Here is a 23,813-nt window from a genome sequence, read left to right as displayed (position 1 = left end):
TCTCGCGCCTGTAGCCGTCTGAACCTCCCTGTCTCTCTTCCTCTGTTCCAACAGGAGCGCCCGACGCCTCCCATGGGGTTCTTTGCAGCCGCCTCGCTGCCCGGATCCATGCCGTCCCTAACCTCTCTCTCATGCCCCGGTGTCTCTCCCTCTTGTCAGATGCAGGAGCAGCGGAAGCTCTGCTATGGCTGCCAAGGGCCTTCTCCTGCGTCGATCCGTCAAGTCCGCCGCCGGGAATGGCGTCCACCGCCCGGATGCATGCCTCCCCAGCCGGAGTCAAGTTCGCGTCCGGCCCCGATCTCATCTGCCTCCCCGCCTCGGATCCGGCCTTCCCACGCCAAGTTTGCCATCACCACTCCCCTGCATCGCCATGATCTACAGCTCTACCCGTCGTCGCTGCTGCCTTGCTTCGTCTGAACCTCCCTCCACGCCGCCAAGTCCATTGCTGCTTCCCCTGCGTCTGTGTGCGAGTGCGGAGGATGAGTACGACAGCGCCAAGTCCCACCGCCGCCAAGTTCCGGCCAGTTCCCGCCGATCTCGTCGCTGAACCTCATGCGTCGCGCCTTCTACCTCGTTTTCAGCCTGTCGCTGTCGTTCTTCTTCAGAGCGAGCCGACTGCAGCGCCTCGCCCGCTCGCCCACCAGCCACAGCGACCGCGCCCTGGGCCTCAAGCCAGGAGCAGCCCAGCAGCCGGCCTCATCCACCTCAGCGCCTGGCCCAGCCGCGTGCGTTGACTGTGCCGCCAAGGCCCAGCGCGGCCGCATCTGTTCCGCCAGCCCAAGATCCGCGCCGCCCCATCCGGCCTCCTGTGCTTCCTACTGGGCCGAGCCCATGGGTGAGAAGCCCTCCAGATCCCCTATTTCATTGGGCCAGCCTGCAGATTCAGCCCGAGTGTGTTTTTTTCCTGTCCAGCGATTTTCCAATTTATCCCAGAGAGTGCATTTTTACAGAAAAGTCCTTCATCATCATGCATTTAATATCTCACTAACCGTGCAAGTTATATATGAAAGTTGCTTAGAATTTTGTGTAGTTTAATAATATCCAACTATCATCCATGTTTAAAATATTTAAAATGATGTTTGCTTAAATTTGCTCCTATGTCATGTTAAAATGCTTTAATTCATAACTAAATAACCGTAGCTCGGAATTAAATAATCTTTATATGTAAGTGGGGGAGAAAAACGCCTAGTTTAACATGGTGGCATCATCTTGCATGTTTAATAACTATAAAATATGGTTTAGGGAAGAACAGTACCAAACCTAAAATATGCACATGAGGAGTTTCCGGACTTGTTGTTTGTTGTCTTCGGCCTCATTTAAACTTGGCTAGATAGGTAGTTTCCTTTTACTTCACCCTCTTGCCATGTTTAACAACATTTAATATTGTTGGGTACATAAACGAGAGAGAACTAAATAAGTCATGTGGTGTTTTCTTCAATATGCAACTCGGTTGCATAATGAGCTCCACTTAATTTGTAGGATTGTTTGTGCACTTTGCCATGCCTCTTTAAACCGGACATGCATCATACTTGATTGTGCATCATACCATGATTATGTGATGGTTGTTTACTATGTTGTTTGCTCCTTTCCGGTGTTGCTTTTTCGGGTTGGTTCCGATAACGTCTTGTGTGTGAGGATTCGTTCGACTTCGTCCGTTTATCTTCTTCATGGACTCGTTCTTCTTCCTTGCGGGATTTCAGGCAAGATGAGCATACCCTCGAAATCACTTCTATCTTTGCTTTGCTAGATGCTCGCTCTTTTGCTATGCCTATGCTGCGATACCTACCACTTGCTTATCATGCCTCCCATATTGTTGAACCAAGCCTCTAACCCACCTTGTCCTAGCAAACCGTTGTTTGGCTATGTTACCGCGTTGCTCAGCCCCTCTTATAGCGTTGTTAGTTGCAGGTGAAGATTGAAGTTTGTTCCTTGTTGGAACATGGAGATGTTGTTCCTTGTTGGAACATGTTTACTTGTTGGGATATCACAATATATCTTATTTAATTAATGCATCTATATACTTGGTAAAGGGTGGAAGGCTCGGCCTTATGCCTGGTGTTTTGTTCCACTCTTGCCACCCTAGTTTCCGTCATATCGGTGTTATGTTCCCGGATTTTAGGTTCCTTACGCGGTTGGGTAATAATGGGAACCCCTTGACAGTTCGCCTTGAATAAAACTCCTAAAGCAATGCCCAACCTTGGTTTTACCATTTGCACTAACAACCTACCACCTTCCCTTGGGTTCTGCAGACTCAAGGGTCATCTTTATTCTAACCCCCCCGGGCCAGTGCTCCTCTGAGTGTCGGTCCGAACTGAGCTGCCTGCGAGGCCACCTTGGGGAAACTTGAGGGTTGGTTTTACTCGTAGCTAGTCTCATCTGAGTGTGCCCTGAGAAAGAGATATGTGCAGCTCCTATCGGGATTTGTTGGCACATTCGGGCGGTGTTGCTGGATTTGTTTTAACTTGTCGAAGTGTCTTGTAGAACCGGGATACCGAGTCTGATCGGAACGTCTCGGGAGGAGGTCTATTCGTTTGTTGACCGTGAGAGCTTGTGATGGGCTAAGTTGGGACACCCCTGCAGGGATTTGAACTTTCGAAAGCCGTGCCCGTGGTTATGGGCAGATGGGAATTTGTTAATGTCCGGTTGTAGAAAACCTGAAGTGGACCTTATTTAAAATACATCAACCGCGTGTGTAATCGTGATGGTCTCTTTCCGGCGGAGTCCGGGAAGTGAACACGGTGTTGGAGTTATGCTTGACGTAGGTTGCTCTAGGATCACTTCTTGATCATAGTTTCTCGATCGTGCTTTGCCTTCTCTTCTCGCTCTCTTTTGCGTATATGTTAGCCACCATATATGCTAGTCGCTTGCTGCAGCTCCACCTCATACCTTTACCTTACCCATAAGCTTAAATAGTCTTGATCGCGAGGGTGCGAGATTGCTGAGTCCCCGTGGCTCACAGATACTTCCAAAACCAGCTTGCATGTGCCGATGAGTCCGTGCAGATGACGCAACCAAGCTCAGGAGGAGCTCGATGAAGATCTTCTCCTTTGTGTTGTTTCGTTCTAGTTTATCAGTAGTGGAGCCCAGTTGGGACGATCGGGGATCTGTGTAGCATTTGGGGTAGTCTTCTTTTATTTTGGTTCCGTAGTCAGACCTTGTGTGTATTTGGATGATGTAATGCTTTATTCATGTAATTGTGTGAAGTGGCGATTGTAAGCCAACTATGTATCTCTTTTCCCCTTATTGTATTACATGGGTTGTTTGCGAAGATTACCTCACTTGCGACATTGCTTTCAATGCGGTTATGCCTCTAAGTCGTGCTTCAACACGTGGGAGATATAGCTGCATCGAGGGCGTTACAAGGTGGCCCGGCTCTTGGCGGCCGGGTTCATTGTTGAAGTTTTTCACCTAGACTGGTTGGCTAACCTGGTGCTTGTACTCAAGAAGAATGGCACCTGGTGTATGTGTGTGGATTACACCAATTTGAACAAGGCTTGTCCGGCCGATCCTTTTTCTCTCCCTCGTATTGATCAGATCATTGATGCTACGGCAGGTTGCGAGCGTTTGACTTTTTTGGATGCATATTTAGGTTATCATCAGATTAAGATGGCAGTTAAAGATCAGGAGAAGACGGCTTTCATCACTCCATTTGGAGCCTTCTGCTATGTGTCTATGCCTTTTGGACTGAAAAGTGCCCAAGCGACTTATCAACAATGTGTACAGAATTGTCTTCACGGTCAAATTGGGCGTAACGTTCATGCTTATGTGGATGACATAGTGGTGAAATCCAGAGATAAGGAAACCTTGGTAACTGATCTGAAGGAGACCTTTGAGAACCTCCGGGTCTACAAGATGATGCTTAACCCGGCCAAATGTGTTTTTGGAGTCCCAGCTGGCAAACTTTTGGGTTTTTTGGTGTCTAACAGAGGTATTCAGGCTAATCCGGAGAAAATTAAGGCAATTACATATTTGGACAAACCGGTGTGCATCAATGACGTTCAGCGTTTAGTGGGTCGCATCACTGCCTTGAGCCTGTTCATAAGCCGGTTAGGGGAGAAAGCGATGCCTTTGTATCAAATGATGAAAAAGGCGGATGATTTTGTCTGGAATGACGCCACTAACTCTGCTTTTGAGGATCTGAAGAAATAGCTTGCTGAGCCGCCGGTTCTTGCTGCTCCGGTTGAGAAAGAGCCGTTGTTGTTATATGTAGCTGCTAACTCACGTGCTGTCGGTGTGGCCATTGTTGTGGAGCACAAGGACGCTGGCAAGGAACATCCGGTCCAATGGCCGGTTTACTATGTCAATGAGGTGCTAATTGAATCTAAACAAAGATATCCACATTGGCAAAAGCTCGTTTACAGGGTGTTCATGGCAAGCTGGAAGCTCAAACATTACTTTCAGGGTCACCCTATCACTATGGTTAGCTCTGCTCCTCTAGGAGACATCATTCAAAATAGAGAAGCCACAGGACGAGTCGCCAAGTGGGCTATTGAACTTGGGTCTCATGGTTTGAAGTATATGCCACGTACTGCGATCAAGTCTCAAGCGCTGGTTGACTTCATTAACGACTGGACAGAGTTGCAGATGCCAGAGGAGAAACCAGACAACACATATTGGACGATTCATTTTGATGGGTCCAGACAGTTGGAAGGCTTGGGGGCTGGAGTTGTTTTAACTTCTCCTCGAGGGGACAAGTTTTGTTATGTGTTGCGATTGATGTTTCCTTGTACTAACAACGCATCAGAATATGAAGCCTTGCTCCATGGTCTTCGAATAGCTAAAGAGATGAGTCTGAGCTGGGTCCGGTGCCTTGGCGATTCAGATTTGGTGGCTCGACAGGTGTCAGGCAAGTGGGATTCCAAGGATCCTCTCATGGCGGCTTATCACCGCGAGGTCGACGTTGTTGCAGGGCATTTTAAGGGTTATCAAGTGGAACACATTGACCACAGAAAGAACGAAGCGGCCGATGCCTTAAGCCGGTTGGGATCTCAGCGTAAGCCGGTACCACCTAACACCTTTTTGGATGTTTTACATAACCCGTCTGTTAAGTTGCCTACAGAGGAAGATTTGGCTATTCCTAACCCGGAGGCGTAGTTAGTGGCGGCTATTCATGTTATTCCAGATTGGACAGTACCGCTCCTGGCTTACATGACCCCGGGGCGAGTTGCCAGAGGACGAGACCCTGGCCCGACAGATAACCCAGCGGTCCAAGTCAATGACGATTTCTGACGGAGAGTTGTACCATCGCAGCGTCACTGGAGCGTTTCAGCATTGTGTTTCTCCTGAAGAAGGCCAAGAAATACTTCGTAAGGTCCATGAAGGGGATTGTGGTCATCACGCCGGGTCAAAGTCTCTTGTGGCCAAAGCTTTTCGTCATGGTTTTTACTGGTTAACGGCTCACGCTGATGTAGAGGATCTGGTCAGTAGGTGTGATGGATGTCAAAAATTTGCAAGACGAGCGCATGTGCCAGCTCAAGAGTTGCGGATGATTCCAATCACTTGTCCGTTTGCAGTTTGGGGGCTTGACATGGTCGGACCTTTCAAAAGGTCCAAGGATAAAAAGACACAGCTTTTAGTGGCAGTTGACAAATTCACAAAATGGGTTGAGGCAGAGCCAGTGAGTAAGTGTGATGCAACCACGGCAGTTCAGTTCATGAAAAAGGTGATTTTTCGCTTTGGTTTTCCACACAGCATTATCACTGATAATGGCACTAATTTGTCCCATGGTGCTATGGAGGAGTTTTGTCAACATGAGCATATCCGGCTTGATGTTTCTTCCGTAGCTCACCCTCAATCTAATGGTCAGGCTGAGAGAGCAGATCAGGAAATCTTAAAAGGTCTCAAGCCCCGGCTTATGGTTCCCTTACAACGGACGCCGGGTCGTTGGGTAGAGGAATTACCCTCGGTGCTGTGGAGTATCAACACCACTCCTAACAGGTCTACAGGTTATACACCTTTCTTCATGGTTTATGGAGCGGAAGCGGTGCTGCCTAGTGACATCCATCATGACTCGCCTCGCGTGGCGGCTTACGTTGAAGCTAATAATGAACAAGCCCGACAGCATGCACTTGACTTGTTAGATGAGGAGAGAGACTTGGCGGTGGCTCGATCATCAATTTATCAATAGGACCTGCGCTGTTATCACAGCCGCCGGGTTAAGTCCAGGACCTTTCAAGAAGGTAACCTAGTGCTCCGGCTCATCCATGATCTGTCGGATGAACACAAACTATCCCCGCCTTGGGAAGTACCCTTTGTGGTAAGCAAGAATTTAAACAACGGGTCATATTACCTCATTGACGTTCGAGAGCACAAAGACTCACGTAAGTTGGAGGAGGAGACCCGCCGGCCGTGGAACATTGCTCAGCTTTGGCCATACTACACCTGAGCTACCGGCTCTCGTCATGTACATACGTTGACATTGTACATATTATGATAAGTAATAAAGCAGGACCTCTGTCTTTTTCCTCTTCAAAGATCATATATCTTTACTATTTTCATTATTTAAATGACTATTAAGGAGCTGATCATATCTGAATCTAGCTTAACCTTTCTGGTCCGGCTTATGATCGTATTCGAATCTAGCTGTAAACCTCATGATCATTTGGGGGCTTCCTATTCAAACATAGGTCGTATTCGAACCCAAGAGAACATAACTGTCGTAACCCTCTTGATCGGCTCAAAGCCAAACTCACTAGGGGGCTTCTTGATCGTATCCGAATCATAGCTTAACCCCTTTTGGGCCCGACTTGGATCGTATTCGAATAGGGGTTGTTAAAAACCTCTCAAGGTCATTTGGGGGCTTCCTGTTCAAACATAGGTCGTATTCGAACCAAAGAGATCATAACTGTCGGTACCCTCTTGATCGGCGCAACGCCAAAGCCACTGGGGGCTATATGATCATATTCGAATCTTAGCTTAACCCCTCTGGTCCGGTTTACTGATCGTATTCGAATTAGAAACCCCCACATTTATGTTGTTTGAAATCTACTTTTTTGTCTTACTGGTTTTTATTGTCTCAAGTTTAAACTATCCGTATGGTTTTTATTTAACCCGGCTTGACTATTTGACAATAAGATGCCAAAGCATGATAGTCATCAGGTATATGGAAGCATTGATTTCTCAAAAAGATTGTATCATGAAAACCGGCAGTCCAAACACAGGTATGACAGTGTTGTTCACGAACAGGTTTTTCAGCCTTGTTTATCTTTTCCAATATGACAATTTCATGAAGACATATACCGAGTGTTTTTGACTCGTCCGGTGTTAAACCGCCAGGCCAGCTCTTTCACTTTTTGTAGGAGCAAAGTTAAAAACATTGCAGATGTAATCAAAGATGTGTTGGCAAAGAGTAGTATGCAATATTTTGTGTGTGATGGCATAAGCAACACATACAGTTTCAAGCTAAATCTATTAAAAGGCTTTAAGAGCCCACAAGATGGTTATGACTCTCCCCTCACCGGTTCACCTCCTTCTACTGATTGGAAGCTGGGATTGGACCAGTCAAAGCCATTCAGGGCAATGAATTCTGCTTCATCATCAATCAGGCCGGCCGGATCAACTTCCGGAGCAAAAGTATGTTGACGAACCGGCGGGATAAGATCTGTCACCTTATAAGAGGGAGTCGCCATCTTCTTATTCTCCATATCAAAACCCGGCTGTTATTTATCGATGTTGGTCTCATCTCCAAGAATGGTATCTTGAGGTCGAACTCCCCTCACGCAGGCAATGAAGTCATCTTGCTCAAATAGAGTCCCGTCTTCCTTCACGGTAGGGTACCCCTTAGCTACATCTGCTGGGTCTAGATCTGGCACCCAGGCTTTGGAGCGGCTCAAGGCAGTCAGGGCTTCGGCTCTGGCACAAGATCGTTTGACCTCTTGAAACCTGGCAGGTAAGATTGACAACTTCTTCGAGACATCGCTCAACCGATTGGGTCCTTGGTTGGCAGGGGAGATGGTGGCAAGTGCTCGTTGAGAGCCAGTATACAATTGCTCAACCAAGGTATAAACCGCCTTCAATTTTGTCACACTGTCTTGGCTCAGATTTTTGCTTCGTGGACCTGCGAGTGTTTTTAAACAAAGGCTCAGCAGGCGGCTTATATTCCGGGTCAAAAGAAGGTATAAGTGATTAATACATATGACTTACCAAAGATGGCGGAGACCATTTGAGGCACCCGGTTCTTTAAGCTGGTGAGCTCCGTGGTAACCTCCTCAAGAGCCGTTTCAGCTATTTCAGCATGTTGTATTAGCAGCATCTTTTCTTTGGCCCAGGATTTCTTCTTTGCAATCAAGATGGTCTTCAATTTTTCTGTCTCGAAAAGACTCAATTGGAGTTTAGAGTCAGCAGTCTTGATTTCTGCCTCTTGATCCGTCAGCCAGGTCTTTGCATCAGTTGATTGGGAGCTCAATTCAGATAGGGCGTTCTACAAAACATACACAGGTGTATCAAGGCTTAAACTAAAAGTTATAAGGGTTCAAGTCTCAAGTACTATGCACCGCAATACCACTTGACACTTGGGGGCTAATGTCTGCCAAAGCAATTTTTATGACTCTTATATGTTTCAAGTCCCAAGTGCTTTACAAAGTAACAACATTTGGCACTTGGGGGCTAATGCATGATATTCAGAAAGTTTCTCAAGATTAAGCCGGATTGCAATACTTATTGGGACTAGTAAAAGACAATTATGAAGTTAAGTACCGGTTCATTTATGATAAATTGAGCCGGCCCTTAGGGACTACAGGTGAAGTTTACACTACTTTGTTGGACTTTCGAAAGACTTAGAGAGAAAGTATCAACCTATATTGAAGTCTACAGATCATTCAGGTTCATCATCTGAAGACTTGGGGGCTGGTAGAGTATAAGTGAACCGGAGAACATACCTCATATTTTAGCTGCAATTGCTTGACCATCTCAATTTCTGACTCACGGCTGGAATGAACATGACTGAGATAGCCGGACAGTATGTCACTAGCATTCAGATGAGTGTAGTGAGAGATATCAAAACACACTTTCTGCTTCTCCAAGGCTTCTTTTTTAGCAGTGTGTCAGGCTAACACAGTGAGGGTCCCCGGTTCAACAAATCGGCTACCAGTAATCAACACGTCAGTATCAGAAGTTGTTGGCGGGTTAGCTGAACTAGATGGTTCAGTGATAGGCGGATTAAGCGTGATCTCATCGACTGACAACTCAGGAGGATCCAATTGAGTATGAACAACCAGGTCTTCAGGTGCTTCAGTTTCAGAGGGAGGAGTTGGCATGGCCGGCTCAGGTGCAGGAACCTTCGGGTCTTCTGACGGCTTAATCACCTTGGCCTTCTTGGATTTGGCTTGGCCGCTAAGAAAAGTTTTATGAGACAGTTAGTATAAGAATGCAGTTTTTAAAGATACAGAGGAAAGCTGGTTGTTCCTTACCCAGGAGCAGTTTTGAAAGCCGGAAACTGAGTCTGAGATAAGTCGCCAGAAGAGCGAGAAACCTCCTGTAAAAGGTAAAATAAAGTCAGCGAGGCAAGGGAATATATTCATTAATGAAAGCAACAGATGAAGATGAAAGAAACCTCATTCTAGCGCTTTCGAGGAGTTTGCTGTAAAACGGAAGGCGGTTCATCGTCGTCATTATTCCGGGCCTAACGGCGGCTCTCATGTTGCTACTTTTTCAAAAGAAAATGAGGGTCCAAATACGCCAAAGGGTGCGAAAACCTTATTTTCCGGGTTACGAGTCGAAGTTTCTGTGTTGGCAAATGGGCTGAGTCAGAGGAAATAGTTACCTTGACTGCCCCCCGTGTCGTCCTGGCAATAGTCAGTGTCAATAAGGTTATTAGAGAACTGGCCAAGGGAGTCAAGGGCTACCTCCGACTCAGTATCATCGTCAAGCTTTAATAGGTCCGAAGCAGTGCTCCTTTTCTTCTTGGACCTCCGGGTCGTCTTCCTGGCGGCTATGGCAACGACTCTAGCCTTCTTGGCAGCTTCATGGTCATACTTGGCTTTCCAGAAGTCGGATTTGGCCTGTAAACAAATAAACAGGATAAAAGGTCATGCAAGTATTTAAAACTACTGAGGAAAACACAAAAGAGAAAGAGGTCAGGGGTTTCTCACCTCTGGTGCCGGGTTAAGTTTATAGAAGGGGTTTAACCCAACCTTACTGCAGTCCTCATACTTGCCGTTCACAAGGATGGTTGACATTGAAACAATGTCTTCTTCAGTTAGTTGTACAGAGTTGTGACGCAGAGAGTCATCTGGGCTTCCGCCATATTCATACATCAATTTGGATCGGCGGCTTAGAGGAATGACCCGCCACGAGACCCAGCAACGGATCAAGTCAACTTCGGTTAAGCCATTCCCCACTAAGGCATTGATCCTTTTAATAGATGGAATAAGCTTCTTGTGTTCAGCAGCAGTAAGCTTATCAGGGAGCGCAAACTTGGAATCCAGACGCTCCGCGCGATAACCCGGCAGTGGTTTTTCGTTGGATGGAGACGTATCTTGGCAATAGAACCAGGTCTGATTCCAATCTTTGGGATGACTCGGTAAGACTATTAAGGGAAAGACGGCGCCCTGTCGGCGCTGAATTGAGATTCCACCAAGTTCCAAGCTAGGGCCATTGGTACACTCATTCTGGCGGTTCATATAAAAGTACTCTCTGAAGAGTTCCACAGTCGGCTCTTCTTGAAGATACACCTCACAGAGAACTTGGAAATTTCAAATGTTGGATATGGAATTAGGTCCAAGATCTTGAGGGTGAAGTTTGAAAAAATGAAGAACGTCTCTGAAGAACTTTGAGCCGGGTGGTGAAAAACCCCGATTCATGTGGTTAGTGAAGACAATAACTTCACCGTCTTTAGGATTAGGCCGTTCCTCGTCCGGGTCAGGTGCACGATAAGACATAACATTTTCCCTGGCAAAAATCCTATGGTGAAGAATTCCTTCAAGGTATCTTCAGTGACTGTGGAAGGGACCCAGTTGTAGACAGTCGGTGCTTTTGACGGCATGATGATCAAAGGACAAACTGAAAAGAAAGTAACGTGCCAGTTCAATTCAATGGTGAAATTAAAAGTTAAATGATGATGGTGCAAATAAGTAATGGCGGCTTAAGTAAGGGCTAATGTCATATAAGGGAAAACTGAGCCGGCGTAATAAGCCGCCATGACTAAAGACATTTGAAGGAAACCAGAAATAGAATTGGCTAAGTGTTGAGACAAATAGATTTCCCAAAGCTATCACTAGTATTCTGGATCAAAATGGGTCAGAAAATAAAAATAAATCTAGACCTGAAGAATGAGCGCGGAGGAGTTCATCAGCTCTAAGAAGGTATCTGTGCAAAGGAAAAGGATCCACTAACATCTAAAATGGGCGTAAAACCACTACCGCATAAGTTCTACTTTCCTTCTGGATCAAGAGAGGGTGCAGAGAAGAAACTACAAGGAGGTCTGTGATGAACGGCGAAGAACGTCGATGAACTCGTAACCCTAAACAGATCTAAGGGCGTGGAAAGGTAGGAACTTACGAATGCAGAGCTTCTGCGAAGGGTCGCCGCAGTTCTTGGGACGAGCACAGGGTGATGCAGTGGCCGACGTTGAGAGGCGACGGCGGGCACTGCGGTGACGGCGGAGCTCGAGAGGCAGAGAGGTAGCGAGAAGATGAGGAAGAAGAAGAAAAGGGGAAAGATCGGCCAAGCCTATTTATAAGGGGATAGGTGAACAGGCAGGCGCGAAAATTGAGGGAGACCAAGACAATGATTATCCAGCTAAACGGACGCCTCGATTCTCGGAAGACATTAAAAGATAAAGATCCGTTGAAGATGACGTCATAGCAGGCTTTCGTGTTTTCAGAAGATGACATCATGGCGGGTTGCAGAATTTTTACAGAGAAAGGAAGATGGATTTCGTGTAAGTATTGAAGATTGACAAAGAACAAAGTTCAAGTCAACCTAGGGCCTAATGTTGGGAATATAGCTACCAGGTATGACCTTCCCAGGAGGGGCCGGGTCAACCCCAATGGCGGGTTACAAAAGAAGGCCAGTAATATTCAAGGTGATAGTTTATTAAGACTTGTAGAAGGCCTAAGCCCAGAGGCAGCTTAAGGCCCAATATTGTAAACCGTCGTATGTAAAGAAAGACTTGTAAAGAAAGGCATATAAAAGAAGTCACCGAGCCGGACACGTTTTATGAGCCGGCCGGGGCTCTGTAGGCCGCCAGGCGTCAACCCATGTATATAAGGGGACGACCCGGCGGCGGCTTAGGACAAGAAACAAGAGATCGATAGCCAAGCTAGCGGATTCCCTCCTTGGTCATCGAAACCTAGCAATACAACATCAACTGGACTAGGCCTTACCTTCACCGTAAGGGGCCGAACCAGTATAAACCTCTCGTGTCCTTTGTCCCGATTAACCCCTTTAAGCTTCCTAGTTGCGATGGCCCTACGATTAAGTCCTTTCGCTAGGACATCTGCCATGACAATTCCACGACACCTACCATCAACGCTGCTGATGTGAAGAGATTCAAGCAACTCGACTCTCAAGCGAAGAACATCATATGTGGCCATCTGAGCAAAGGGCAGTATGGCAGAGTGAGTGCCTTGGAGATAGCAAAGCTCATCTGGGACAGGCTGTCCAAGGTCAATGAAGGAGTCTCAACACAACGTGACTCTCGAGTTGACGTTCTTCGCAATCTCTTCAACCGCTTCAAAAGACTCGACAATGAAAATGTTCGGCAAACCTTTGATCGCCTCACTGACATTTCAAATGAGCTTCAAGCACTTGGTGCCTCTGATATCACTGACCACGAGGTGGTGAAGAAATTGCTTCGATCGCTTGATTCCTCATTTGACACCCTTGCACTGATGATACAAGAATGTGGAGCCTACAAGTCACTTGATCCCGTTGATATCCTCGAGAGGATAAACACTCATGAGTTCTAGCTTGCTGAGAAGAGAGATCTCTATGGACCAAGCTATGGCAGATCACGAGCTCTGAAGGCCAAGGCAGTGTCTGAATCTGAAGGTGAGGATTCTGGTAGCAGCCTTGGTGATCCTGAAGAACTGAGCCAGGAGCTAGCAATGCTCGTGAGGAAATTCCAGAAGTTCTTAAGACGTGGTTGTTTTGGAAAATCCTCAAGAAGTGATGACTTAAGATCGGATTCCTCATCCCGTCATTACAAGAAGAGACTTTCCCATAAATGCAAGAAACCTGGTCACTACATTCAAGATTGTCCTCGGAGGGAAAAGGAATCAAAGAAGAAGTACCAGGACTACAGTTCTGATGATTCAAAGAAGAAGAAGAAATCCTCAAAGTCCTCTTCATAAAAACCTTAAAGGTCTTCATCTCACAAGAAGAGCAGCTCCAAGAAGGCTCGATTATTCATTGGCAAGGAAATGGACTCTGAGGCTGAATCTGAGGAAAATGAGGAAGAGGAGGAATATGAGGAGTCATACTCTGGTGTGGCGAGCCTAGCCCTCGCTACCACGTTCATCAGCAAGTCCATCTTCAACTCTGAGGAAAACGACCTCCCCAACACCACTTACGACAGCGATGATGACTACGCTCCCACCTATTGCTTCATGGCAAAAGGTGCAAAGGTACTGAAATATCCCTCCTCTGAATCAAGTGAGGATGAATCTGATGAAAACCTCAAGCCTAGTTATTCTAAACTTGCTAAGATTGCTGTGAAATAACAAAAGGCTCTTGAAAAGGTTCAAAATATGCTAGACAAAAGCGATGATATCTTGGGTGATGAAATGGATCGCACTAAAACTTTGACTAAAAATCTTCAGAGACTTCAGACTAAGTTTGATAACCTTCAGAGTCATCATAACACTCTCTTATCTGATCATGAGAAGCTTTCTTACGATTTTCTTCAAAGAAAGCAAGATCTCGAGAAGTTAAGAGTGAGTTATGAAGATCTACAAAAGGAGCGTGATTCATTACTTGCTCAACAAATCAGCGCTGCTCGGGAAGAGTTTATTCCTCCATGTTTAAAATGCATTGAATGTGAATCTGCTAATTCTTCACCGGAATGCTCAAATGCTTCTATTGCTGAAAATTCTTCAACTGTCTCTGCTATCATTAATTCCTCATCTAAGGATGCTGCGAGTATCACTGACCATGCAGGGCTGAAGGAATTGTATATGACAGGTATGTACAAAAGCCTCAAAGGGCATTAGGCTCTTTGTGATGTTCTTAAAAAGCAGATCCTCAATAGGAACCCTAGGAAAGAGGGTATTGCCTTTGAGGGGAAACTCAATGCTGATGGGACGTACTAGAAGCCTAAGCAGTATCCCAAAACCTCATGGGTTGCTGCAAAGGGATCTTCAGTGGATCCATCTACTTTATCTGGCTTTACATGTGAATCTTCATATTCTTCCGATGAGTCATTTGACTCCAATTATAAACTGTTCAAAAATCAGAATGGTAAGTATTTGCTAGATATGTTGGCACTAACTGTAGGAACGGTCCTCCTATGAAGAAAATATGGGTTCCCAAAAGGTGTCTTGAAAGTCTTCAGGTGAATGTCATCATGACACCACCTGTGAAGAATAGGAACCCCAGATCAAATTCTTCATATGGACCACATTCCTCACATGGATCAAAGTACTCACATGAACATCATCGTGCTAACACCTCTGTTTCACAGGGAAAGGCTAAGGATTATGGATATGTGCACTATTCTTCAAATCATTATGTTCATAAATCCTTGAAGAATTTCTCTACTTACTCGTATGCTTACCCTAACCCCTCTTATGCGGAACGAAGTAGAGTGGCATCTATGCCACCTTTCTCTTATGGAGCTCGCAGAATGATGAACTCTTTGCCACCCCTTCATATGTGGGTGGTGAAGAAAAAGAACTAATCTCTTATGCAGGGTTAGGTCTCCAGACGAACCTAAACGTTTGAAGAATTTGCTGGAGACCTGAATATGTTTCAAAGGACGCAAGCTAATCATGAAGAAATGAATTTTCATTTCTCACGTCATCACATTGCTATATCTGTTCTATTGCTTGATGAAATTGATCTGATGAAGTTGATGTCATGTTCTTCACTAATGAAATATATGAGTTCGTAAGCTGCACTAATTCATCTGCAGGATGATCAACCCAAAGCCACTGAGTGGGTCCTCGATAGTGGATGCACAAATCACATGACTGGTGACAAGAATCTATTGATGGACGCTCCCTTATCTCCATCGCATCTGAAGCATATTACCTACACTAACAAAGGCAAAAGCAAGGTATTGGGTCTAGGTAAGGTTGCAATCTCAAAGGATCGACACATGGACAAAGTCATGCTTGTCGAGTCCTGAGGGTTCAACCTCATGTCTGTCTCAATGCTTTGTGATCTTGATATGATTGTTGTCTTTGGAAAGTATCATTGTGTTGTGATCATGGAAGCTGACAATTCCAAAGTCTTCGAAGGCTTTAGGAGACGAGATTTATATATTGTTGATTTCTCTACAGGACCACAACCTGCTACATGTCTACTTGCAAAAGCTTCAGAAGGCTGGCCATGGCATCGACGACTTGGTCATGCTGGGATGAGGAACTTGCACATGCTCGCAAAGAAAAAGCATGTCATTGGCATCGAGCATATCAAATTCCTCAAGGACCATTTGTGTGGAGCTTGTGAAGCTAGGAAGATGACCAAGGTCAAGCATCCCTCAAAGACCATCATGACTACCGCTCGTCCATTTGAATTGCTTCACATGGATCTCTCTGGCCCTACTCACTATGCCACGTTTACTAATGCTGCATCTTTATATGGCTTTGTCATTGTTGATGATTGTTCTCGTTATACATGGGTGCATATCATCACTTACAAAACTGAAGTGCGGGAAGTCTCCAAACGATTTTCCTCGAGGGCTTCAACCAACTTTGGTGTGAAGATCAAGAACATTAGAAGTGACAATGGAACTGAGTTCAAGAACACTGGTCTTGACGACTATCTTGATGAACTTGGTACTACTCATGAGTTATCTGCTCCTTATACTCCTCAGCAGAATGGCGTCGTGGAGCGTAAAAACAAGACTCTTGTTGAGATGGCCCGCACTATGCTTAATGAGTACAAAATGCCTCCTCGCTTCTGGCCTGAGGCAATTGATATTGCGTGCCACATCATCAACAGAGTATATCTTCACAAATTCTTCAAGAAGACTGCATATGAACTCCTCACTAACAAGATACCCAATGTGAGTTATTTCAAAGTCTTCGGTGCTAAATGCTGGATTAGAGATCCTCATCACAGTTCTAAATTTTCACCGAAAGCACATGAAGGTTTTATGCGTGGTTATGGTAAGGACTCACACACCTACAGAGTCCTCAACACCTATCACCACAAGGTTGTTGAAACTATAGATGTGCGGTCTGATGAAACTAATGGCTCGCAAAGAGAGCACTTACCCCCCGTGATAGATGAAATACCTCCTGAGGAATCCATTAAGTTCGAGGCTACTGAGGATGTCATTCCTACCGAAGAATTTGCTGAAGAAGTCATTCCAGAACATGAATAAAATCATGTTGGCGTTTTTGAAGAAAATGGTTTTAAAGAAAATGCTGAGAAAATTCCTCATCGTCAACCAGCTCATCCTCGCGTCGCTAATGAAGTGCAGATTGAGAAAATCATCAACGACATCAACACACCAGGTCCTCTCACGCGCTCAAAAGCTTCACATTTATCTAACTTTTTTGGGCACTTTGCTTTCGTCTCTATCACAGAGCCCACTAAGGTAGATGAAGCATTTCTGGAGCCCGAGTGGATTCAAGCTATGCAAGAGGAATTACATCAGTTCAAGCTCAACAACGTCTGGGGACTTGTCAAGCGAGCATACCCTTGCAAGCACAATATCATAGGCACAAAATGGATCTACCGCAACAAGCAAGATGAAAATGGCCTTGTGGTGAGGAATAAGACACGACTTGTAGCTCAAGGCTACACACAGGTTGAAGGAATTGATTTCGATGAAACTTTTGCACCTGTTGCTAGACTTGAAGCTATTCCGCATATTACTTGCTTATGCTAACCATCATGATATCATCTTATATCAAATGGATGTGAAAAGTGCATTCCTCAATGGTAAGCTTGAGGAAGAAGTATATGTTGCTCAACCCCCAGGTTTTGAAGATCCAAAGCATCCTGACAAAGTCTTCAGACTCAATAAGGCCCTGTATGGCCTCAAGCAGGCCCCTCGGGTGTGGTATGATACTTTGAAGGAATTCCACATGAAGAAAGGCTTCAAACCCAGTTCACTTGACCCAACTCTTTTCACCAAAGCTTATGATGATGAATTATTCATGTGCCAAATATATGTTGATGATATCATCTTTGGCTGTACTGACTAACGTTACAGTGATGAATTTGCCTACATGATGAGTGAATAATATCAAATGTCTATGATGGGAGAATTGAAATTCTTCGTAGGTCTTCAGATTCGTCAACATCATAATGGCATATTCATATCTCAAGAAAAATACCTCAAGGATGTATTGAGGAAATTCGGCATGCAAGATTGCAAAGGTGTCAAAATCCCTATGCCCACAAATGGCCATCTATGCACTGATGAAAACGGTATTGACTTCAATCAAGAGGTATACCGCTCCATGATTGGTTCTTTATTGTATTTATGTGCATCTAGGCCATATATTATGCTTAGTGTTTGCATGTGTGCCCGTCTTCAAGCTACACCGAAGGAATCACACCATAAGGCTGTGAAGCATATTCTTTGATATCTAGCTCACACTCCAACACTTGGATTATGGTATCCCAAGGGCTCGGCTTTTGATCTCATTAGATATTCAGATTCTGACTATGCTGGTGATTGTGTGGACCGGAAGTCAACGGCAGGCACATGCCATTTCCTCAGACGATCCTTGGTCTGCTGGTCTTCCAAGAAACCGAACCGCGTATCACTTTCTACTACTGAAGCTGAATACATTGCTGCTGGATCGTGTTGTGCTCAATTGCTATGGATGAAGCAAACTCTCAAGGACTACGACATCAATGTGAAGAATGTGCCACTCTATTGTGACAATGAGAGTGCCATCAAGATTGCTCATAACCCAGTTCAGCACTCGAAGACAAAGCACATTCATATCCGTCATCATTTTCTTCATGATCATGTGTTGAAGGGCGACATCTCCATCGAGCACGTGATAACTGAAGAACAGCTAGCCGATATCTTCACAAAGCCCTGAGATGTGAAGAGATTTAGCAAGTTGCGATGTGAGCTAAATATCTTAGAATCTTTGAATGTCCTTTGAAAAGGACACAAATCCAAACACTTATGCAAAATTGATGACTTAGATGCGCAACACACGAAGTAACGTTTTTCTTCAATCAATGAAGACTAACCCTCTAAGTGTGAAGAAATTAACGAAGAATTTGATTCTTAGAGCCCTACGACAATTGTACGCGGCGTCTGAAATCATCATTCTTATACGGTGGGTCACGCCACCAACAAAAGTTGAAAATCTTCAATTTGAGTTTTTCTTCATTTTTGAGATTCCTCAGTTGTTCAAATTCTTCAACTTTGCAATGTTTTCACCGTTTCCGTCGTTTTTCTTCATTGGCTATATAAATATATGAGTTTATGTCCTCCACAACATTCACTTATTGCTATTTCTTCAAGTTTTTTTTGCTAAGTGAATGTGATCGGACCCTTCCCCCTGACTAAACTCAACCCAGTTTGTTCACAAATTCCTCATATGTGTTCTACTTGAAACCCGTTCAAAATCTTCAATGTGTCCTTGTCAGCTGAAGTATTTGCGAATGAAACATTAAATTTTCATATCTGAATTTTCGGCTTTTGCCGCTCAAATCGTTCCACATTCCATGATAATACTTATCTATTCACCCATGATCTCACACGATCTCCACCTCACAGTACATGGGTGACACATGTCACACAGATGAGAAAGGTCAGGGGCACGTTCGTCCATTTTCCTCGGACGAGCAGTTTTTCACCGTGGCTATATATACCCCTTCCCTTCCTCAGTCTATTTTTACTCCGCTCGACCTCACTCCCTCGCTCGAGCTCTCAAAACCTAGCGCCGCCGCTACTTCCATCGTCACCGGTGAGGAAGAGCTTCGCTGCCTTGACCTCATCGCCGTCGTACTCGCGCTGGCCGTGGATTTCTTCACTCCACTGCCGCCGTAGCTATCTTCCTCTGCCAAGTTAGGGCGTGGAAGATCTGGACTGACGAACTTCCAATCTACATTCCCAGTTCGTCATGTTCTTCATCAAGGGTAATTAAAAGTTACTTTTACTGCCCTTATTGATTCTAGTGATTTCGTCAAAATCTTCAAAAGGTGTTTATTCTTCAATCTTCACACTCTAAAACACCTCACACAAACATCTGTTCTTGATTTGTTTCCTAAGCCATGTTTTTCTTCAAGATTACTCAATTGTGTGGATTTTCAATCTACACAACTTTGGAACCTAATTCAAAGAACGCTTAGTGAAATTCCTCAAGACACATCGGGTCAAATTCCTCAAACTTGTTCTTTTTGCAAAAACTTCTGAGAACACATATGACCTCTCCAAATTCTTCGCACCTATACTCTGTTCACAGGTACACATGTCTGCTGCTGAATCACTAGGTTCTCATCAACTTAACTCATTTGCAGTGTTCCTCGAAGAAAAACTGCATACCTCTTCAGAGAACTCAACTGTTGAAAATCCTCAGCTGAAGAAAATGGCTAATGGAAAGAAACCTCAGAAGGGAGGAAAGAAGTTGGAAGTCGACACTGGATTTGAAATCCCTGAAGACATCTATGCAAGGTATTGCACTCCAGATGAGGCAATTCATGGAAAAGAGACAAAGAATGAGCGCAAAGTGCGCATTCAAAAAATAGAGAGGAGGTGGGCCAGAGAATGGAGGGAGTACAGATATGTGACTCCCAAGTACATGAAGAAATTCGCTCTACACCCTCCATGCCCAAGACCTCCCTTGGCACCAGGCCGAGTTGCTGATCCCTCAAGCATCAGACGAGGTGAGGAATTTCCTACTGAATGGGCCAAGTGTCAGGCTAAGTTGGCCAAAGTAGCAAAAGAGGCAGTGAAGAAATTCAATGAAGACTCTACTGCTGCTACTGCCACTGCTGAGGCCTCTGCTACCAAGCCCAAGAAGACTATGCCTAAGAAGCCTGCACATAAGCCCAGTGCTTCTTCTTCAATGCCCTCACGGCCAAGCTCCTCTGCTAAACCCTCACGACCAATTCCTCAAGCTGCCCTAGTTCCTCAAGTTCCAAAACCCTCAGCTCCTCTGGCAAAGTTCTCAGCACCTGTGCATCTCACCTCGTGCCAACGGACCATAGGAAAATATATTGCCTCAGGAGCCTCTGCAAGTTCTTCAGCTCCTCTACATTCCTCAACTGGCCCCACATTGCTGAAGACCAAGGCCACTGCTGGATGAGGCACTAGACCCAGTTCTCAAAAGAAGCAGGTCGCCTTTCAAGTACCATCCTCTGATGACGAAGCGGATGATGATGAACTCACGGAAATCATCAGAGACAGACAAGAGAGGGCCGCTAGAGCCAAAGGAAGTGAAGTTCCTCTCCTACTGGATCCTAAGTTGATCCTTGAATACATTGATCTCTGGCACAAGGACCCCAACACTCCTATGCCAGACTTCAAGCTGACTTCTTGCCAAACACATGCTGACCGCCTTCATAGGCGAAGAAAAATGGAAGTTTGAGAAGGCCAGGCAGTTGAAGAAAGCGCAGTACAAGGAAGAGCACTATTTGAAGAAGAACGTTGTCAAGATGACAACTGATGAACTTGTGACTGTTCAAGATGAAATCAAAAATCTCAGTGATGAATTTGATGCCTACCATGCGGACTGGAAGGGAGCCAAAGTCATATTTGTGAAATTGGCAAAGACATTCACCTCCAATGTTGCTACTCAAACGCACATTGAAATTCCTCAGGCTGAAGCATATGCTCAGTCGACTGAAGAACATGCCAGCACCGCTGATGAAAATCAGGCTGCTGAAGAAAATGAGAGTACCAGGGCTGATGACTGCATTCCAGCCGCTGATGACATTGCCAGGGCAACCACTAGTGTTGCGCCTGAAGAATAAGCCAGGCCAGCTGAGGCTTCAACTGCTGAGCCTGAAGAATCTATACTAACCAGGGAAACTGCATCAGTTGCGCCTGAGGAAACTAAACCTATTTCCTCTGCTCCTCCTGCACCAACAACAAGTACAGTTCTTCCTTCTGCATCAGAAGCGAAGAAAACCAAAGCTGCGGAGAAAGCAATAGTGAAGAAAAGGAAAGCATCTACTTCATCTCAGTCTTCAGCACCGAAGAAGATGAATAAATTCACAAGCTCTTTCGAGAATCAGATTGATGCTATTCCAGTTTCAAGCATGCCATCAAAGGAACTCGTTCCTTTTGGTGAAGATTATGAGATCCCAAGCGGATCGGATGAATACGTCCCTTCTGCTGCTTCTTCAGAGTAGTTGGACGAAGAATTTGAAGCGGATGATATCCCTTCAACTCCAATCATCTCATCGCCTATGCCTCAGTTCACAGTTGAAGAGGCAGGCGTTGAAGAATTAAATGAAGAAGATGAAGACATGGATATTGGGTGCTCCACTCCAGTGCTAAATGATGACTATTGGGATAGTCAGCACCCCAACTCTCCGCTCTTCACCCCTCTACAACAAATCCCCCAGTCCCCTGTGCACACTGAAGTTCTTATGGGCTCTGAAGGACCCCGTATCCCTGAAGCAATTCCAGACACTAGTGCTGATGAAAATGCTACTGAAGTAATTCCACCCACTAGTGCTGATGCAAATATTAATGAAGAAATGAAGAACCAGGCTGCAACTGAAACTGAAATTCCTCAGCCTGTGGTTCCGGAGAACATGATTCCTGAGGCTGTGATGACTTTGACTAACACTCCTCAACTCAAGCTGAAGAATCCCTTCTCCAAGAAGCAAAAATTCAAGGCTGCTGACTTCTTCCATGAGCACGTATTCTTCATAGATTACAACCCATATGACTCTGCTCGTCTTAGAAGGAAGCGTTTCTGGACTGCCAGCCAAGCCAACTTCTATTCTTCACTGCTTTTCAATAAGGACAAAGTATTTGATCATGCAAATATTCCTCATGTGGACATGGAATCACTACCTTGCTTCACGCCAGTCCTCAGTGTTCTTCATGATGCTGGACTTCTCAACTTCTGCACAGATATATGTGATTAGAATGAAGAACTAATTCTTCAGTTCTATGCAATGCTGCACATCACAAGAAATGCTGAAGATGTGAACTCTTGGGTATTGGACTGGATGATAGAATATACTCACTTCAAAGCACCGGCCTCTGAATTGCTTCATGCCCTGCCTGTCAGTCATCCTCTTATAGGTGCACGTTGTATATGTCATGAACCCGAACTTACTGACCACTATATGCAAGTGTTGATGAAGCCGCTGAAGCCCGATCAAGCCTCAAGAACCAAATTCCTCGTGAAGGAATTGATGTATGTGCCACGGACTGTATATCGCATCTTCTCCAAGACGTTGAGTCCAATCAAGGGCCACGACTCTAATGAAGAAGAGGTCATTGGTATCATGAAGAATCTGCTATTCAACCTCATTCATGGCATTCCTGTCAACTACCATGATTTCTTCATGACGACTCTGGCAAATGTAGCTTTGTCCCATTTTGAATTGAAGCCTTATGCTCCCTAGATTATGAGATTCCTCAGATCAAGGTCTTCAATCAACTACAAGGCTGATTTGCAGAATCACGTCAGCTACTTGCCCCTAATAGAAGTCCTCAAGCAGACATTTTCCTCAGCTGATGAAAAGGGCAAGGCTACTGCTATTATTGATGAAGGCATTCGTCCATTGGATGGTCAATTCCACAAAGCTGCATCTTATTCCACCAATGATGACTCTGCCACTCATGACTCTGCCGCCAATTCCTCAAAGCAAAATCCTCAAGGCACATCTCCTAGGGTGATGACTAATCGTGAGCTTCTCCTCAGTCTTCACCAAAAGGTCGATCGCAACCACAAATGGGTTAAGCGTTAGTTTGGTTCTATTCTTCACAACATGACTGCTACACACAATGCAGTGAAGAAGAACCACTTCTACCTCCATGAAGTATTCAATCACACCTGGGCTGTTCTGTCTCATCTCTATGGTGAAGAAGATCTGAAGCAAATGGGTTTCAAGCAGGACTTTGAATGGTCTCAACCACCAGCGAAGAAATTCAAGAAAACCAAAGTCCTTCCTTGGTAGCTAGCTCATATTCTTCATCGCGTGAGACTGATGAGCATGAAGATTTGGACGACGCTGCGGCTGGTCCTACCTCAACAACCGACCCCAACAATGCTGACGCTCCTTCATCGACTCAATGATGATATTCTTTAGGGGCGTTAGTCCTCATTTTTCATCCGTTTTGGTCATTCAATGACAAAGGGGGAGAAATTTGAGTTAGTCTTCAAGCGGGTCTCTATACATGGGCATTTTTTCTCTAAGTTACAACTCTCATTTTCTAAAGATTTATTGGATCGAGTTGTAAACTTAAACCCGATGGTGGTCTGATACTTTTGCTATGTTCTTCTGCATGCTATTTCTTCATATATGTTAATGCACTCATGCCGAATCACATCAGTCACCATATTTCATCATGCATTTCAAATTCTTCATATCATATGTTAAATGCGTGTATGAATTACAAGATATAGGGGGAGATCTCCATGATTCTACTCTTCAAATGCGCATTGCTTCAAAAGCAAATTCCTCACTATGCACATCTTCAGAGGGAGTTCTTCTATATCTTGCAATCAACTTCCTCAATATCAGTATTTACACTTCATATGTTT

The sequence above is a fragment of the Triticum dicoccoides genome, chromosome 7A, assembly GCF_002162155.2.
Source record: "Triticum dicoccoides isolate Atlit2015 ecotype Zavitan chromosome 7A, WEW_v2.0, whole genome shotgun sequence".
Lineage (NCBI taxonomy): Eukaryota > Viridiplantae > Streptophyta > Magnoliopsida > Poales > Poaceae > Triticum > Triticum dicoccoides.
The sequence above is the reverse complement of the archived record's forward strand: the minus strand, read 5'-3'. Positions refer to the sequence as shown.